Genomic DNA, 16,034 nt, shown 5'->3' with positions numbered 1-16,034 from the left:
TTTTCATCACTTTTTTTTTCTCTTCTCAGTGCAATAGACTGTAAAATCTCTTCCTTTGGCTCGAATGTGGAGAGAGAACATGATTTTTCGAGCTAGGTTCCACTGGTTACTTATAATTTCTCCTAGTTTTCTTTATTATTTTTTGCAATGTGTTTGCTGTAAAGTATTTGATGATCACCACAGTTTTGTACGCCGTATTTTACTTTGCATCGGCACATTCGCATCAATTCTCCGTGCAGTCATCACATTTTTTTTTTTTTTTCAGAAAATAACAAATTTGGATGCTGGTTCAATTGGCTGTCAGTGAAGAGGGGGGGGAGGACAACGGTACTCAAACCTGGTGGTAAACAGTGAAATTTCTCTCCAAGAGGAAATCAAGTTGTGCGCCGCTTTAGGACCCCATACACTTGAAAAATTTTACATAATAGAAATAATTCCTTTGCTCACATATGAACTTATAAGAGTATGACAGCGCAGTCTCTTCTAGATGGTGCGAAATTTCAAAGATTCAAGAGTTTGGGAACAAAAGCAAGTGAAATAGTTTAGGGCATACAAAATTAAATGCACAACTTGTTTGTTCAAGTCATATTAGTTTGTTGCATATTGTTGTTGCTATATTAAGAGTTATACCGTTCCTGGCCGCTGCTGTAGTCCTGGCCAGCAACACCACTCTACTTGTCTGTTATCTACGAATAGTCATCAGATGCGTTTTATTTCCGCAAGTCAATGTGTGAAGCAACTCATCACACTTCTCCTTTCCTAATTCTTTCTCCATTCTGCAAGTCATTTACTAGCTAGCTGTTTTCTTCAAGATGGATGGTAACAAGACTATAGTCAATGAACTGACATTAAATAGGTTGGCAGGTGTACTACAATTAAATGGAGGAGAACGAACCGACGGGCAGCCCCAAGTGACAGCGAGGCTCCTCCTACGGCCTTTTCTGAAGGCGCCACTTAATTAGACGGAATTCCCTTTGGCGAGGATGATGAGGAAGCTGGATGACAAAGGAGGGCAACTGACTCACACAAAACATTCTGCTTTAGTCTGAAAATTAGGATAAATGACGTACAAGGCTGAAACATAAAGTGGTCTGATGTGTGTAACTAGAGTCCTTTTTCTCAGTGAGGAAAAGATGATGTTTGAAAGAAATGAGATGACGTTCCACAGATTAAAAATTAGATGTATGGTCGCCAGCGTTGCAGAAATTGATACAGAGAGAATTGAAGGAGGTATCAAAATATCTATTGTTTCCTGAAATGACTGACTGATGGTAACTAGCAGCTGGTATATGTATATTGAGGGAAGCCTTACAGAAGGACACAGAAAGAAGCAACCCACTTACCGCCAAACCGAAGGTGATCATAACACTTAGACATCTTACTGCTGGTAAAAGCTACTGGAAAAATGCAGTTGTGCAGTACTGATCGCGTTGGGAGGTCATCAAGAGAGCCAGCCACAGGTGGCTTGGGATAACTCCTGAGCGTCGAAAAGTTGTTTGTTTATATCGAGGCTTTCCAACGGGATCATATTTCCCTTATTTCAAAGACTGAATTACTGTGTCTCTCCTCCAAATATATAAAAACGAAGTAAATATTTAAAGAAACTATAAAATAGTAATAAACGACAGCTTTGCTATGTCTTAATATATGAAATCAAGTAACTTTGTTTTTAGAACCGAATTATGGCACCAAAAACCGAATCAATAATGAGGTCAAAACATTGTTCGAAAACCAATTTGTTTGGAAAGGTAGGCGTTCGGTAATCGAGGTTCCAATATATATATATATATATATATATATATATATATATATATATATATATATATATATATATATATATATATATATATATATATATATATATATATATATATATACTAGCAAAATAGAGAAAAACACAGCATATATGTAAAGTGTATTTTCGTCTTAGAATTACTTGAATTATGAAATTCAGATCCCGAAGTATGTACCTTAACTCATGGGACACCCTGTGTGTATGTGTGTGTGTGTGTTTTATATATATATATATATATATATATATATATATATATATATATATATATATATATATATATATATATATATATATATATATATATATATATATATATATATAGACACACACACACACACACACACACAAATATAAAAAAAAATGTACAAATAAAAAATAAATAAAATAAGATTAAAATGAAATAAAAACTAAAAAGTGGCCTAATACCCACACTAGGGTGATACACCAAAAAGAAGAAAAAGAAGTTAACACGCTACCTCACACGACTCCACGACACTCCGACCTCGCCTTACTCGTCCAGCAGACTCGGTACTCCGTCAACTTATAGCAGTATTGTTGCGATAATAACAGTGTTACCATATGTGTCTATTGCATTAACAACCTACATAAGGCAATTTCTGATGCTATATGGTCATATGATTGTGCAATATATTTCTCTTATGCCGTAAACTATAATACTTAGGTATGATAATATTTTACTCTCTACATGCATCGCACTTATTATAACACGCCATTTACATTATTAAAGTAGTTAATGAAGAATAACTCATAGAAAGGAATAAGTTAGCTCTAAACTATATATAGTGTGATCGTAAAAAACGGCGTCTTTCCAAAAGTAATGCCTCCATTTTTTTTTTATTCCGTCCCAAGAGGTCCAAGAGGATTGCTTATGGCATTGTTATAATGACTGAGCCTTCGCACTAATAACGTGAAATTTCCATTTCTCTGTTGCAGATACTGACGGTGTGACAGTCTTAAGAAAGTAACCCCTGTCATGGACGTGCATCAGAAGCAGATGCGTCATTGAATTCCTCCAAGCAGAAGTTGAACCAAATGACATTCACCGATGCTTGGTGAATGTTTACGAAGCTGACGCAGTTGATGTCAGCACGGTTAAGAGATGAGTTGGGCGATTCCAGAGTGAATACAGAGATGTGAGTGACAAACAGCGCTCCGAACGCTCATGCACAGCCACCTGTGCTCCTGCATGAGCATCCGTGGAACCCACCTGGCACACACTTTTCTGCACCCTAGGGATTGTAACATCGTTTCCAGTGCACCGACACCCACATCCTACTCTGCATACATTTCATTCAACGTTATTCACCGATTAGCGTGGATGAGTTGATCGAGGCCCGCTTTACTTTCCGCAATGTTGGCTGTGTATGGGCCTCCGGAACGCGGTTTGTCACATCTTTGTCGCCACTCCGGAATCGACGAACCCATCTCCTAACCGTGCTGACATCAACTGCATCAGCTCTGTAAATTAGTGCTGGGCATTATCCGACATTTTAGGATTCGCAGATCCGAGTACTTAAGCTTGCTGGAGTGAGAGAGAGGGATCCGCGCGGTACTCATGTCCCGGCGGTACTCAAGTCCCGGCTGGTAATCGAATCCCAGGTCGTTCGCGGATCCCTGCCGGTACTCAGGTCCCGGCGGTAATCGAATCCCGGCTAGTAATCGGGTCCCAGCCAGTTCGCGGATCCCTGTCGGTACTCAGGTCCCGGCAATAATCGAATCCCGGCTAGTAATCGGGTCCCAGGCCGCTCGCGGATCCCTGCCAGTACTCGGGTCCCAGCCAGCTCACGGATCCCTGCCTGTACTCGGGTCCAAGCTCTCCTGTCAGTGCTCGGGTCCACGGCGGCTGGTTGCCTCACTCCACAGAGTTACCTCACCCTCGTATTTTACCTTCCAATGTGTTATCATTATATTTCACAAATTTATTTTTGTTATGTATTGAATAATGAGTATTAATTTGTTAGTTCTATAGTTGGTGATATTCTAGGTATACTTTGACTGGAGTATGCAATGCACTTTATTCGTGTTGCTATAGGACGAAATATATATTAGTACAAGTGTGGCTATCAGGAATTATAAGGGTTAAGGCCATGGATAAGGCGTCTAAAACCTTTGTCTTCTACGACTGACAGTGGCTGCAAATCTTCCACAATCATTCCAGCAACTAGATTATCTATTTCCCTCTTCTTATTCGAGTCACTTCTGTATGGTGTTGCTCTGGTAACAGTGTCAACCAAAGTTGGTTGTACACTCATCTTAGGCTGTTTTGGTAAATCGTGTCCTGCATCATTTTCCTCCTTCAGCTCGGCATATTCAAGGGGATGTCTGGTGCGGAGGTGTTTGATGAGACGAAGTCGTACTTCCAGTACTTTATCTTTGCAAGTCAAACAGACAACCACATCCTCGTCTGTTTGTTGCATGTAGCTCCATATTGGTGCACATTTAGTCCGCTTGGCTGCCAGTGTGCAAACAAGTGGTTTACTTTAACTGAAAAGTGAATTTGTGGTCAATAATGCTGACGATTTATTGTTTCAAATGACACAAGGTACACTTTCTTAAGTTTTCGTGAAAGACTTAGATTTTAAACGGAATATTCATTCACCGTTTCGTAGACAAGGAATCAAGGCATATTACAGAATTTTCATGTAGAGATAACTACTATGCCAACTATCACGCGTTCCCCTTAACCTCGATGATGTCTCTGCAGTTACTGGCGCGAGAGGGGATGCGCGGTAGTATATATACCCTTTGCCGGCTAAGCTCCGACGTCACACATGCCCAGCCAATCAGCGTTCGTAAAAAGACACGCGCATGGCAACACTAAAACTGTTTCATACCCTTAAATGGTAATATCGAGTTTGTTATAAATACGATGGTCAGTACAAATAACGTTCATATTGAATATCGAAGCTAAAGAAAAAAAATCCTGAGTAATCGTATGAGTATTCGTCTCAGAGAGTGGTATTCGTGTCAGTGGATTCGAGCATCAGAGTCGGTAATCGGATCCGGCAGCTCTGCTCGGATCCGTGGGATTCGGATCCAGTACTCGGTTCCCACCCAACCCTACTATAAATGTTCACCAAGTGTCGGCGAATGTCGATTGGTTCAACTTCTGCATGGAGGAATTCAATGAATTCAGCTCCTGATGCACGTCCACAGGGGTTGCTTTCTTAGACTGTCACACCGTCAATATCTGCAACAGAGAGAGAGAGAGAGAGAGAGAGAGAGAGAGAGAGAGAGAGAGAGAGAGAGAGAGAGATCATGTTATAAGTGCGAAGGTTCAGTCGTCATAACAATGTCATAAGGAATCTTGTCGGATAGGAGGCATTAGTTTTGGAAGGACCCTCGTAGATGGCGGACCAGGGCCTGGCGTTCGTGAGTTTCCTGTTTATAGTTTGATATGTAGTTTTGTATTGGTGGAAATGACTGCTTCCCTATCATTCCCTTATTTTGTCGTTTTCGATAACTGCTGACTTACGATACTCGACGCTTGCCCGGACAGCAGCCGGACAGGGTGCAAAAGCAGTAGAAAGACGGATGCATGTGTGTGTGTGTGTGTTCCACAGTAACACTGACAGTACAACCGTTGCTGTTATTTTCTAACGTACAGTGACTATCTGCCCGCTTTGCAAGTATTTATTTATTTACTTATTTTATTCTTATTATTATTTTTTTTTTAGGAAGTCCTGTTACTCCAGTTGTCTTGTAATGCGTGACCAATTGTCTTTATAAATGTTATTCTGTAATCAACTTTACGCAAGCCTACCTCGCTCGTACAGACCGCAGAAAAAAAGACACTTCTGTAGTAAAAATATCAACAACTGTGAGGAGTTATCCTAAACAGGAAACGCAGAGGAACTGAGGGAAGTGACAACAGTAACACAGATGGGTTACGTAAAATGGTTACTACTTAATGATGAACATAAAATGATTGGCTGTCCGGGATAAACTATATACTTCAGCACTATTAATGAAAGCTGGTTAGGGCAGTAGTATTAAGAGCTAAAATACCTATACTAGCATTTATTATATTCCTGAGTTGTGTTGGTTGTAATATGGTATAGGTACGTCTGTACAGTATTGCCATTACCATTTGAAATGCGAAATGGTGGGGGCAATACCCTTAATCACTCCTTGTGGTAGGACGGAGATAATAACCAGGTTCTCTCATTTTTTGTTCTTGATACTGATGAATGAGGCTTCAATAGGTAGTCTGCATTTGCCACTATATAATGAGGTTCACTATTTTTTTCTGTTCTTAGCTTTTAGCTCCGGTGTTTATTTTTGGTATATAGGGGTTAAACGATGGCTCATTTCTACTTTTTGTGAACTACTTGATATGCTTGGCAGAATATCTGAGTGATATACTTGAAGAGGCTCATGCCCACCCACAGACCTGCCCGATGTTGGAGCCATCAAATATAAAATTAATAGGATGCATATGGATGTCCTTTGGCAACTCAGCGATACTTAATGCATGGCCACTACGTCCAGCTTTTGACCACTTGGCCTCTGCCTGCCGATCATACTCTATGATCGGCAAAGCAGTGTTCCTTATCAGAAATTCATCTGTTATAAATATCGTGTTCGAGGTTAGAAAAATCGTGTTCAAGTTATCATCATCTGTCAGTTAAAGGCAGCTATTCCATCATCATCTACACGTAAAATTTTAATTTCTAACACATCTGAAGTCTGTAAGGTTTTCCTGTCCATTATAAAGGAAGTAAGCTCATTAGCGTTCCCGCTTTGATCGTCCCTAAGAGAAGGGTAGCATGGGAGCCCTTTGTTCCGACGAGACTTTACGCTCAGCACCACCTGTGCTTTCCAAACCAATTGAACGGTCATTGTTGTGCACATGAGCCTCTTCTCAGGTAATGCTAGTGATTCTCTCTTTCTCTGCCTCTCTCTCTCTCTCTCTCTCTCTCTCTCTCTCTCTCTCTCTCTCTCTCTCTCTCTCTCTCTCTCTCTCTCTGACTAATGTTCTTTTATTTGCAGATTTTTTTAACCATAGCGAAATCATGCAGCACATACATATTGTTCTATTTCTCCTTTACTTTGTTATTCGTTTACGAAAATGATGGCAACTGTTGATGTTTTATTGGTAGCAAACAGTAGTTTACAAGTAGTGATACAAGGCTGATTAATATTAAGAATTACAGGTTCGTTCAGGAAACGTTGCAAGTGATGTGTGTAATCGGACTTGTTGAAGTGTCTCACACTAAAACAAGGTACTAGTTTTCATTTGCAGGGCTATTTTATCATACCCTTTATTATATACATGACAATATATCTACCTAGTAGCAATGCACACACACACACACACACACACATAGACTTCGATTTGTCCCTGTTGAGGATGCCCACATTAGATCATGTTGATTTGTAAGGTGATTTGACAATGATTTCGTGCTGGATGTCTTTCCATAACGCAAGCCTGCTCATCTATCTGGGCTTGGTACTGGCACTAAGCTGCATTGGTTTGTGACGTCTTGTGATCCCAGTGGCTGGATTAGACACGCACACACACACACACACACACACACACACACACACACACACACACACACACACACAAGTTTTGACTCTCAGCCGACAGCCATAGAGCAGATCGTCTCACAGCGTCGTAAAAATGGCACAATCGCTCACTTCCCTAAGGGCTCTACCGTATGTCCTGCACCTCACTGGCTCTCCAGCCTGCAAGATTATGCCACGGATATCTGCTTTCCATCATTGTCTTTCCTTCTAGAATCACTAGCATGGATGCGCCTGTCAATACTGGATGCATTCAGGTGTTTCTAGATAACACATTGAACGGACTTAACACTTCATACGTGTGTGTGTGTGTGTGTGTGTGTGTGTGTGTGTTAGAACATATAAGAACTGAGTAGACCTATAAGAGGCATTCCCTACTTGAGGCTTACTTGCCTTACAAGTGAAAGGGATGGAAGAGTGAAGATAACGTTTAATCTTGCATTAGTAATATAGGCAAAATAAGTATGATCATATATTGAGCCTTGTAAGGCGATACCGCTAGAATGTAGGGTGATTTGTAAGCAACAAGGCCAGAAAAGCAATAACCATGGAAGCGACGTAGATGGTAATGAAAGAAACGACATTGCGACTATGTGTGAGAGATTATAGACTGTTAATTAAAAGCTTTTAACTCCATACATTTTAGTAGGAGTATGTGAGGAGTATTACTTTATTTGGGAGCCGGACTACGTAGTACAAGAACGGATCAGGTCCCTGTATTATGAGAAAAATATGGAGAAAATATGGAAAAATGAGAAAATAATGTTACAGAATACAGACAGAATAAAAACAAGCAAAAGAACATTCATAGTAACTAGACGAAATTAAGTACGGTAGTTTGGCATGTGTTAAGAGGAGGGACATTTTGTATTTGGCAGAGGAAGTGAATTATGTACATGATAGTGAGACAGGGAATGTAGTTGGAAAACTGCACATTGACAAAGACAAAAGAGAGAGAAGATTGGACGTTTATGATCGGCAACGCCATAAATTGTACGGCCACGAGGTATCGGTGCGGTGAGAGCAAACTCTTTTAACATTAATACGCAACGTCACAAAGTTGCAATACCAGTAGTAAACATTTAGTTATTAAAAGTAGGCACATCATAAGACGCAGTCATTTAACTCGCCATGTGATTCAATGGAAACTTACTAAATCATCGATCACGCGAGCTGCCGCAGATTTGTTTCGTTAGATTCGCCGTTCACTGTGTAGCCATAACATCCAGGTACTCGCATGTCATAAGAACATAAGAACATAAAAAATTAGGGAAGCTGCAAGAAGCCACCAGTCCCTGTATGAAATATACCTACCTATTTCCACCTATCATCCCCATCCATAAACCCGTCTAATCTCTTAAAACTCCCTAACGTCTTAGCACTAACAACATGATTACTGGGTCCGTTCCACTAATCTACCGCTCTGTTTGAGAACCAATTTCTTCCTATCTCTTTCTTAAAACATAAATTTTTCAAGCTCATCTTCAAAGCCAAAACATCTTGATTTGTTATGTCGGGATTTTCAGCACAATTTTGAGATATTCTATTCACACACACACACACACACACACACTACTACTACTACTGTTACTACTACTACTACTACTACTACTACTACTATTACTACTACTACTACTACTACTACTACTACTACTACTACTACTACTACTACTACTACTACTACTACTACTACTACTATTACTCTACTACTACCACCTCCAAACATCGTCACTGTCTTGTTCGTGCTGTGCTAGGATGAATATCCCACAAAAGGAAAGTAAACGATTTTCTACCACACTCGCCCACCAACCCATCCTTCATTCTTCCCTCGTGCACTTCATCCCTTCCGGCTGAGGATCGGCCGGTCTGAGTGTCCGTTTCTCCTGCGACCACTTATGGGAGACATAAAGCTGATATTAACGTGTCTGAGCCTCTCCCCCCACTTCGGTCACACGAGCTGCAAGAGGCCGCGTTAGGGATGGTTTTCATATTCGTGTAAACGTGTACCTCACAAATTCCCGAGGGATGAGAGCAAATGTAATGGGGGATCTTGAGTTTCGCGTCAATCCCCCTTCCCCCATTTTCTCTCTCTCTCTCTCTCTCTCTCTCTCTCTCTCTCTCTCTCTCTCTCTCTCTCTCTCTCTCTCTCTCTCTCACGACCATGGCAAAACATACGGTGCCATATTTTTGAGAAAGTAGAGTTCGTTCTTTCCTTCTTTTTCATTTTTATAAGCTCGCTCCTTTCCTTTCTCTCCCATCTATTACACTACACCCAGGTTATTATTCCGTAGCTAGGAGTGGCAACTTCCCTCTCCTTTAGTGCTACCATTATCCATCCTCCTGTATATTCGGACTTTCTCACCATCTTTAAAAGTTTGGCTTAACTAACAATGAACATTCTAAGACGATATAATCTTAATTTATGTGGGTTAAAATTTTTTACGAGTATGTTTCAGGTTCTTAAGCTGATCAAACACCAGACTCGTACTCATTGTAAGGATACTATATATTTGTTTCGAAAATAATTTTTACCTGACCACTGAAAATGAGTGGAACGCACTAGTTGCCAGGCGAACACCGGCATAGCGGTCAGAGTCCAACATACGAAGTCGAGCCTCAGTAGCAGGAAGCATAAGAGTTCGGTGCAAGAGGAGGAGAGTCTATCAACGCCCAAGAGGTATGAGCCAAAATTCTAAGGGGTGACATCGCTTTCAAACAAGCTGCCTTAATATAACGAAGGTGAGGTACCCAAGTCAGGCGATTGTTAAATATAAGTCCCAGGAAACGAGTTTCCTCTGCACAAGAGATTCTTCTATCATAGAAATACATGTGTGGGTCAGGGTGAACACCTTGGAGGTGACAAAAGTGTAGTGCCAAGCTCAGAGGTGGTGACCAATATATCACCAATATATCACCAATACATCATCAATATATCACATACACAAGTGTAGAGAGAGTAACAAAAAAAGTTTTTTTTTTCTGATAACGATGATCTTACTAGATTTAAAACGTAAACATAATTGATCTTTTTTATAACATCAGTTGCTCTGCATATTTCAATTCATAAATATTTTCTTTAATTTGCAATAGTCATATATATATATATATATATATATATATATATATATATATATATATATATATATATATATATATATATATATATATATATATATATATATATATATATATATATATATATATATATATATATACTAAGGTAATGTTCCTTGGGAAATAACAAAACCTCCCCGGTTTGCAAAATTCCATATATAATGCCTGCATTGATCTGTTCTGTCTTGCAGTGGTGCGGAAACATCAGGGTTAAACTATGTTGATTTATTAGTAATCTTGATTTAGTATAAATTATACCTCTAAGAGGTGATCATAGGTGTTCCATATCTGCTAAACTAAATTCTGAGTGGCTAAGTAGTACGGTGATCTGCGGGGGGCTGAAAGGCTGTTATTTAGATCCTGGCTCACGACTGTTTTTTGGTGGAAGAAGTAGGACTTTTTTGTAAACGTTGAAGGCGCTATGATTTTATTGTGTCAACGCAATAATCAGTTTCGCATATGAATTCTTCTACACTTTACGGATATTCTATTTAACTTTTACGTAAATATACATTTACAGTTTGGTCTTGTCACCCTTGCACTGTATGTTCCTCGCAAGAAGCTCTAAGCCAGCGTGGCGCGATATGCAGCTCAATCTCCCAGCCATTGTGGGAAGTCTGCAGTGGAATCCTGTTGGCTGAAGATGATTACATATATTTGCATTATGTGCTTAACGGATATACATAACATAGCAGCGTGTAAGACATTCATTTTGTGCACTACACAAGAAGTGAACTATAGCTAATTAGGAGTTGCTGTTCTTCAAAGCACAGTTTCTCATAACGTATATGGTAATTACGTCTCCGGCTTTCGAGAGGGAGCGCTTCTCGTGCCTCTGTGCAGGTCACATTATCAAGCGTATATAGCTGTAACCAACGCAACTCATATTGATTGCAGAGTGGGGCGCTCAGCCTCAGCATGTAGGGGTAAGATTTACGGACGGCAACAAATTTGTAATCCTGTAGAGTATTCGGTTATTTGAATCACACCGACCAGTACCTGTAGTGTGACAATGTGGGTTCCTGAATTACCATAGGAGTGTTGGCAAAATTCCCTCCAGTTTAGATCTTGCCTCACCATAATGATAAGGAAGTGCAGGAAGGAAGGGCAAAGAGCAAAGATGCAGGATGGTGATCGATGATATATGGGGACATAAAGGAAGTTGTAACTTTTGGGAGTGACAAATGGACGATTAGCAGGATGACTGATATGATGGCACTACGACTTCCTTTATTTTATTGCTCTCCAAGTTTTCATGTTTTCATTGTCTTCTTTTCTTTATTATCAATAATAATGATACTAATTCAATTTTTTTTTACAAGAAGAATGATGATAATATCAATAATAATAATAATAATATTATTATTATTAATCATAATCATGTTTATTATTGCCATTGCAACTAGTATTACTACTACCACTACATATTTCCGTCCATCATCACCATCCATATTTATGGATGGAGATGATAGGTAGAAATAGGTAGGTATGTTTTATGCAGGGGCTGCCACATGTAGGCCTGATGGCTTCTTCCAGCCTCCCTTATGTTCTTACTACCACTACTACGGTCACTATTATAAAATACTGCCGCTGTTGCTGCTTCTGCTGCTGCTGCTACTACTACTACTACTACTACTACTACTACCACTACTACTATCATTACTACTACTACTACTACTACTGTTATCATTATTATTACTACTACTACTACTACTACTACTACTTCTACTACTACTACTACTACTATCACTATTACTACTACTACTACTTCTACTACTACTACTACTAATACTAATACTAGTATACTAATCTCAACATCACTTATTTTTTTTCATTATTCTAGTAGCCCGGAGTGGGAAAGAGGCGAGGCACACACCTTGGCGAGGAGACAGCGTGTATTGGGTATGCTGGTGGAAGGAAGTCTGCACCCTTTCAGACGATCGGGTGTAAATACAACTCGTGGAAAGACTGAACACGGTATGTAAAGCATACTTATACTACATTCCCTCGACTCTTAGTACAAAGAACACATACAAAAGCACAAAGTATATGCAGGAAAAGAGAAAAGTTAATACCCAAGACGGTCACGAGCGTGTCTTATGCGTCTCGATCTTCTAAATGCTGGAGTATTTGTATCACTGGCTCCATTCGCTGGAAAGTGTAGGTCTTCCGAATGTGATATGCCCTGTGAAGCAACAACTGGAGCCCCGAAAAGAGGTGAAGAGGATGACGTAGATGGTAAAAGAGGTGATGATGACTGGAAGACTGGCTCGGCACTGGACTCTGGGCGGCGGAAGCTGGTATGGTGAGCATTGTCCAGGTCTTGTAGGACAAATACCAAAAGGCGACGCATTCTCGTCAATTACCAAAACATGGTGTTGCCTGATGTGGTCAACGTGCCTCTTAACGATGCGGTCATCTTCCAGACTAGCACGGTAGGATAGAGAACCTGTCGTCGCCTGGATTATACTTGGACTACATAGAGACCTAACTACATCAGTATATACTTTATCCTGGGATGTGAAGTGACGCGTCGTAGCTCTTTTTTCGTGCGAGTGAGTGAGTGGCGAATATGGTGTTGAGAGCGTCCACTATAGCAGCAGTTGAGGTGTTTGGAACTATCTTCATTTCGAACCACTTCGAAATCGAATCAATAAGTATTAAGAAAAGCTTATCCATGAAGGGACCAGCGTGGTCCACGTGCGACCTCGACCAAGGTGTAGAAGGCCATTCCCATGGGCGTAATTCTGCTGCAGGAGAGTGCTGGCGAGTGACACATTTCGGGCATTTCTTCACGACACCTTCGATATCTTCTTCGATACCCGGCCACCATACATAGCTCCGGGCTGTAGCTTTTATCGTAGTCATGCCAAGATGCGTGTCGTGTAGCAGATCTAACACAGAAGCGCGAGATCCTTCAGATATCGCCACACAAGTATACCATAAGAGGCACCCGTTAGCGATTGACAGTTCATGACGCCTGATGAAGTAAGCACTGTACACTCCTCCCGGATCTTGAGACGGCCACCACCATCTAACCCATTATAAGACCTGGATCAATGTAGGCTTGCGACTTGACCTCCTGACGTTAGCTGAAGTCACCACCTCACACGAGTCAAGAAGGTTGACCATAAGAACCAACTCCTGGGGGGTGGGTATGTTGTCAAGGCGAGGCAGGTCTGGCAAAGGAAGGCGATTGAGTGCATCTCAATTGGAAATGTCAGCCCCTTCCTTGTAAAAGATGTCGTAGTGGTAAGGAGACAAAGTGAGGGCCCAGCGTCAGGTGTGTAGAACTTGTAGCGGGCAGGAACTCTGCTGGGAGGCGGCTTGACTTGGTCCTAAGCTGGTTTGACGAGTTCATCAAATGTATAGGATTTTGGCCTGGCAGGAATGTAGGGTATAACACATCAGCTGGAAAGTTTCCATATCCACGCTAGCAAGTAGTATTTGGTTCTTAAAGTCGCTGCGACATACTGCTCTCAATCTTTGCCAGGGTGAAACTGTTCCAGCTACCCGAAAAGTGACAATAGTGGTATCCTGGTATCCTCGTCGCCAGTTCTTGTTGTCTTGAGTGGGAAAAAGGCGAGGCAAACACTTTGGTGAGAAGACAGCGTGTATTGTAAAGTTACTGGTGTAAATCTGCATCCCTTCAGACGATCAGACGTGAATACAGCTCGTGGAAATGTCCGAAACAGACAGAATATAGAAATTTTAAATAGAATACAGAAGTACAATGCAAATGTCAGTGCATTGTATCCCATACTTAAAGATAAGAATATTCCAACAAAAGCTAAAACCATAATATTTACAACAATACTAAGACCAGTACTTCTATATGGGTCAGAAACTTGGACACTGACAACAAGAACATCTTCACAAATACAAGCAGCAGAAATGAGAGTTCTGAGAATGATCCGAGGTGTGACCAGACTTGATAGAATTAGAAATGAAGAAACCAGAGAGAGATTAGGGATAACATCTGTACTGAAGATAATTGAAAAGAACAAATTGAGATGGTATGGACATGTCCGAAGAATGGAAGATACAAGATACGCAAGGAAGTTTCTGGAATGGGTTCCTCTAGGCAGGAGGCCGGTGGGACGACCTAGGAAGCGATGGATGCAGGGAGTTGAAGAAGCTACAGAACGAAGAGGAAGAAATCTACAAGAAATAACCAGAGATGAGGATTTCATGAATAGAGACCTTTGGAGAAGATTCGTAGAGGCCGGACACTGACAGGCATTGCCTACCGTGCGTCTGGTGAGAAAGTGAGAAAGGTGAGAAATGTCCGAAACATAAATCGAAACAATGAACGCGGTATGTAAAGCATACATATTCTTCAAACATTATTATCATTAATATTGTTATTATTGTTATTATTATTGCTATAATAATAATGATAATGATAATAATAATAATAATAATAATAATAATAATAATAATAATAATTGTTATTATTATTATTATTATTATTATTATTATTTTTATTATTATTATTATTATTATTATTATCATCATTATTATTCTTTTTTTTATTAATACTACTTTCATTACTACTGTTACTCTTATTTTGTTAATAATAATGATACTACCACTTATAAAAGTAATATTTTTTTTTATTATTATTATTATCATTATCATTTCATCTGCATCATCATAATCATCAAACTTATACTTAATGACTGAAGATATAGAATAAACAAGTGTACCATCTCACGACGAATAGAGTGACAATGGTAATGAGTGTGCGGTTGGAATATTTTCTTCTGTTGACCTTTTATCTCCACAAAAAAAAAAAAAGGGCACTGTATGTCAAAGTCCACGGATTGTGTAACTGACGCATCAGGAAGGTACAAGCTAAAAGACATCCGAGAATCCTTACAGTATACAATGGAATACAATTACTTCTCATCACTTTATATTTAATCGCTGCTTCAAAGGACAGAAAACACAGTGTGAGGGAGTATGCATGTCATAGATCCAACTAGCATCAACGCATCATCATCATCATAACCATCATCTACGCCATCCTCCCCCTACTCCTCATCATCATAATCATCATTACCATAATCATTCTTACCATCATTATCACTATCATCAACATCATTAACATCATCATCATAATCATCATCATCATTTTCTAGTAAGTTGTAGAATTACCAAACAAATCATATATCGGTCTGGTGGTTACAAACATCCTCGTAGCGCCGTGTCATCAACGCCAGCATCGTCATCGCCTCATAATCGATTAGGAAGGAAAGGCAGCTCAGCGCAATAAATAATTTGGTTCGGCTGCTTCTTTGTTAATTTTTCATCTTTCCATGAGATCTTCCCTTTCCGTCCCTACCTTCCTCTGGTAGAGTCCCGTCTATTTCAGACAACAGAGTCAACTGATTTAGGTATTATCATTGATTTCAATCCTAGTTCTTGTTTATTATTTCTTGAAAAAAAAAAAAATATCTTAGAGATGTAACAAATTTAGAAGAAAATTGCTGTCTCGTTTGGCACGTTTTCTTTAAGGGCACTGGCCAAGGGCTACACTGAGGCTTACTGAGAAACCAGTCCCTAAAGAAAA

The 16,034-nt window shown here is 39.9% G+C and overlaps 1 long non-coding RNA gene across 2 annotated transcripts in view; it reads left to right on the top strand.

Annotated features, from left to right (window-relative positions):
• Nucleotides 1–5,115: 5,115 nt before the first annotated feature.
• LOC135104705 (uncharacterized) overlaps nucleotides 5,116–16,034 on the top strand; it is a 52,054-nt gene continuing 41,135 nt past the window's right edge. For both annotated transcript variants that reach the window (XR_010270500.1, XR_010270497.1), the window contains exons 1-2: nucleotides 5,116–5,188; nucleotides 12,303–12,436. This is a non-coding gene — a long non-coding RNA (uncharacterized LOC135104705). The remainder of the gene's footprint in view (nucleotides 5,189–12,302; nucleotides 12,437–16,034) is intronic.

The sequence above is a fragment of the Scylla paramamosain genome, chromosome 1 (genome assembly GCF_035594125.1).
Source record: "Scylla paramamosain isolate STU-SP2022 chromosome 1, ASM3559412v1, whole genome shotgun sequence".
Classification (NCBI taxonomy): domain Eukaryota; kingdom Metazoa; phylum Arthropoda; class Malacostraca; order Decapoda; family Portunidae; genus Scylla; species Scylla paramamosain.
Note: the sequence above shows the minus strand (reverse complement) of the source record. Positions and strands in the feature narration are given on the sequence as shown.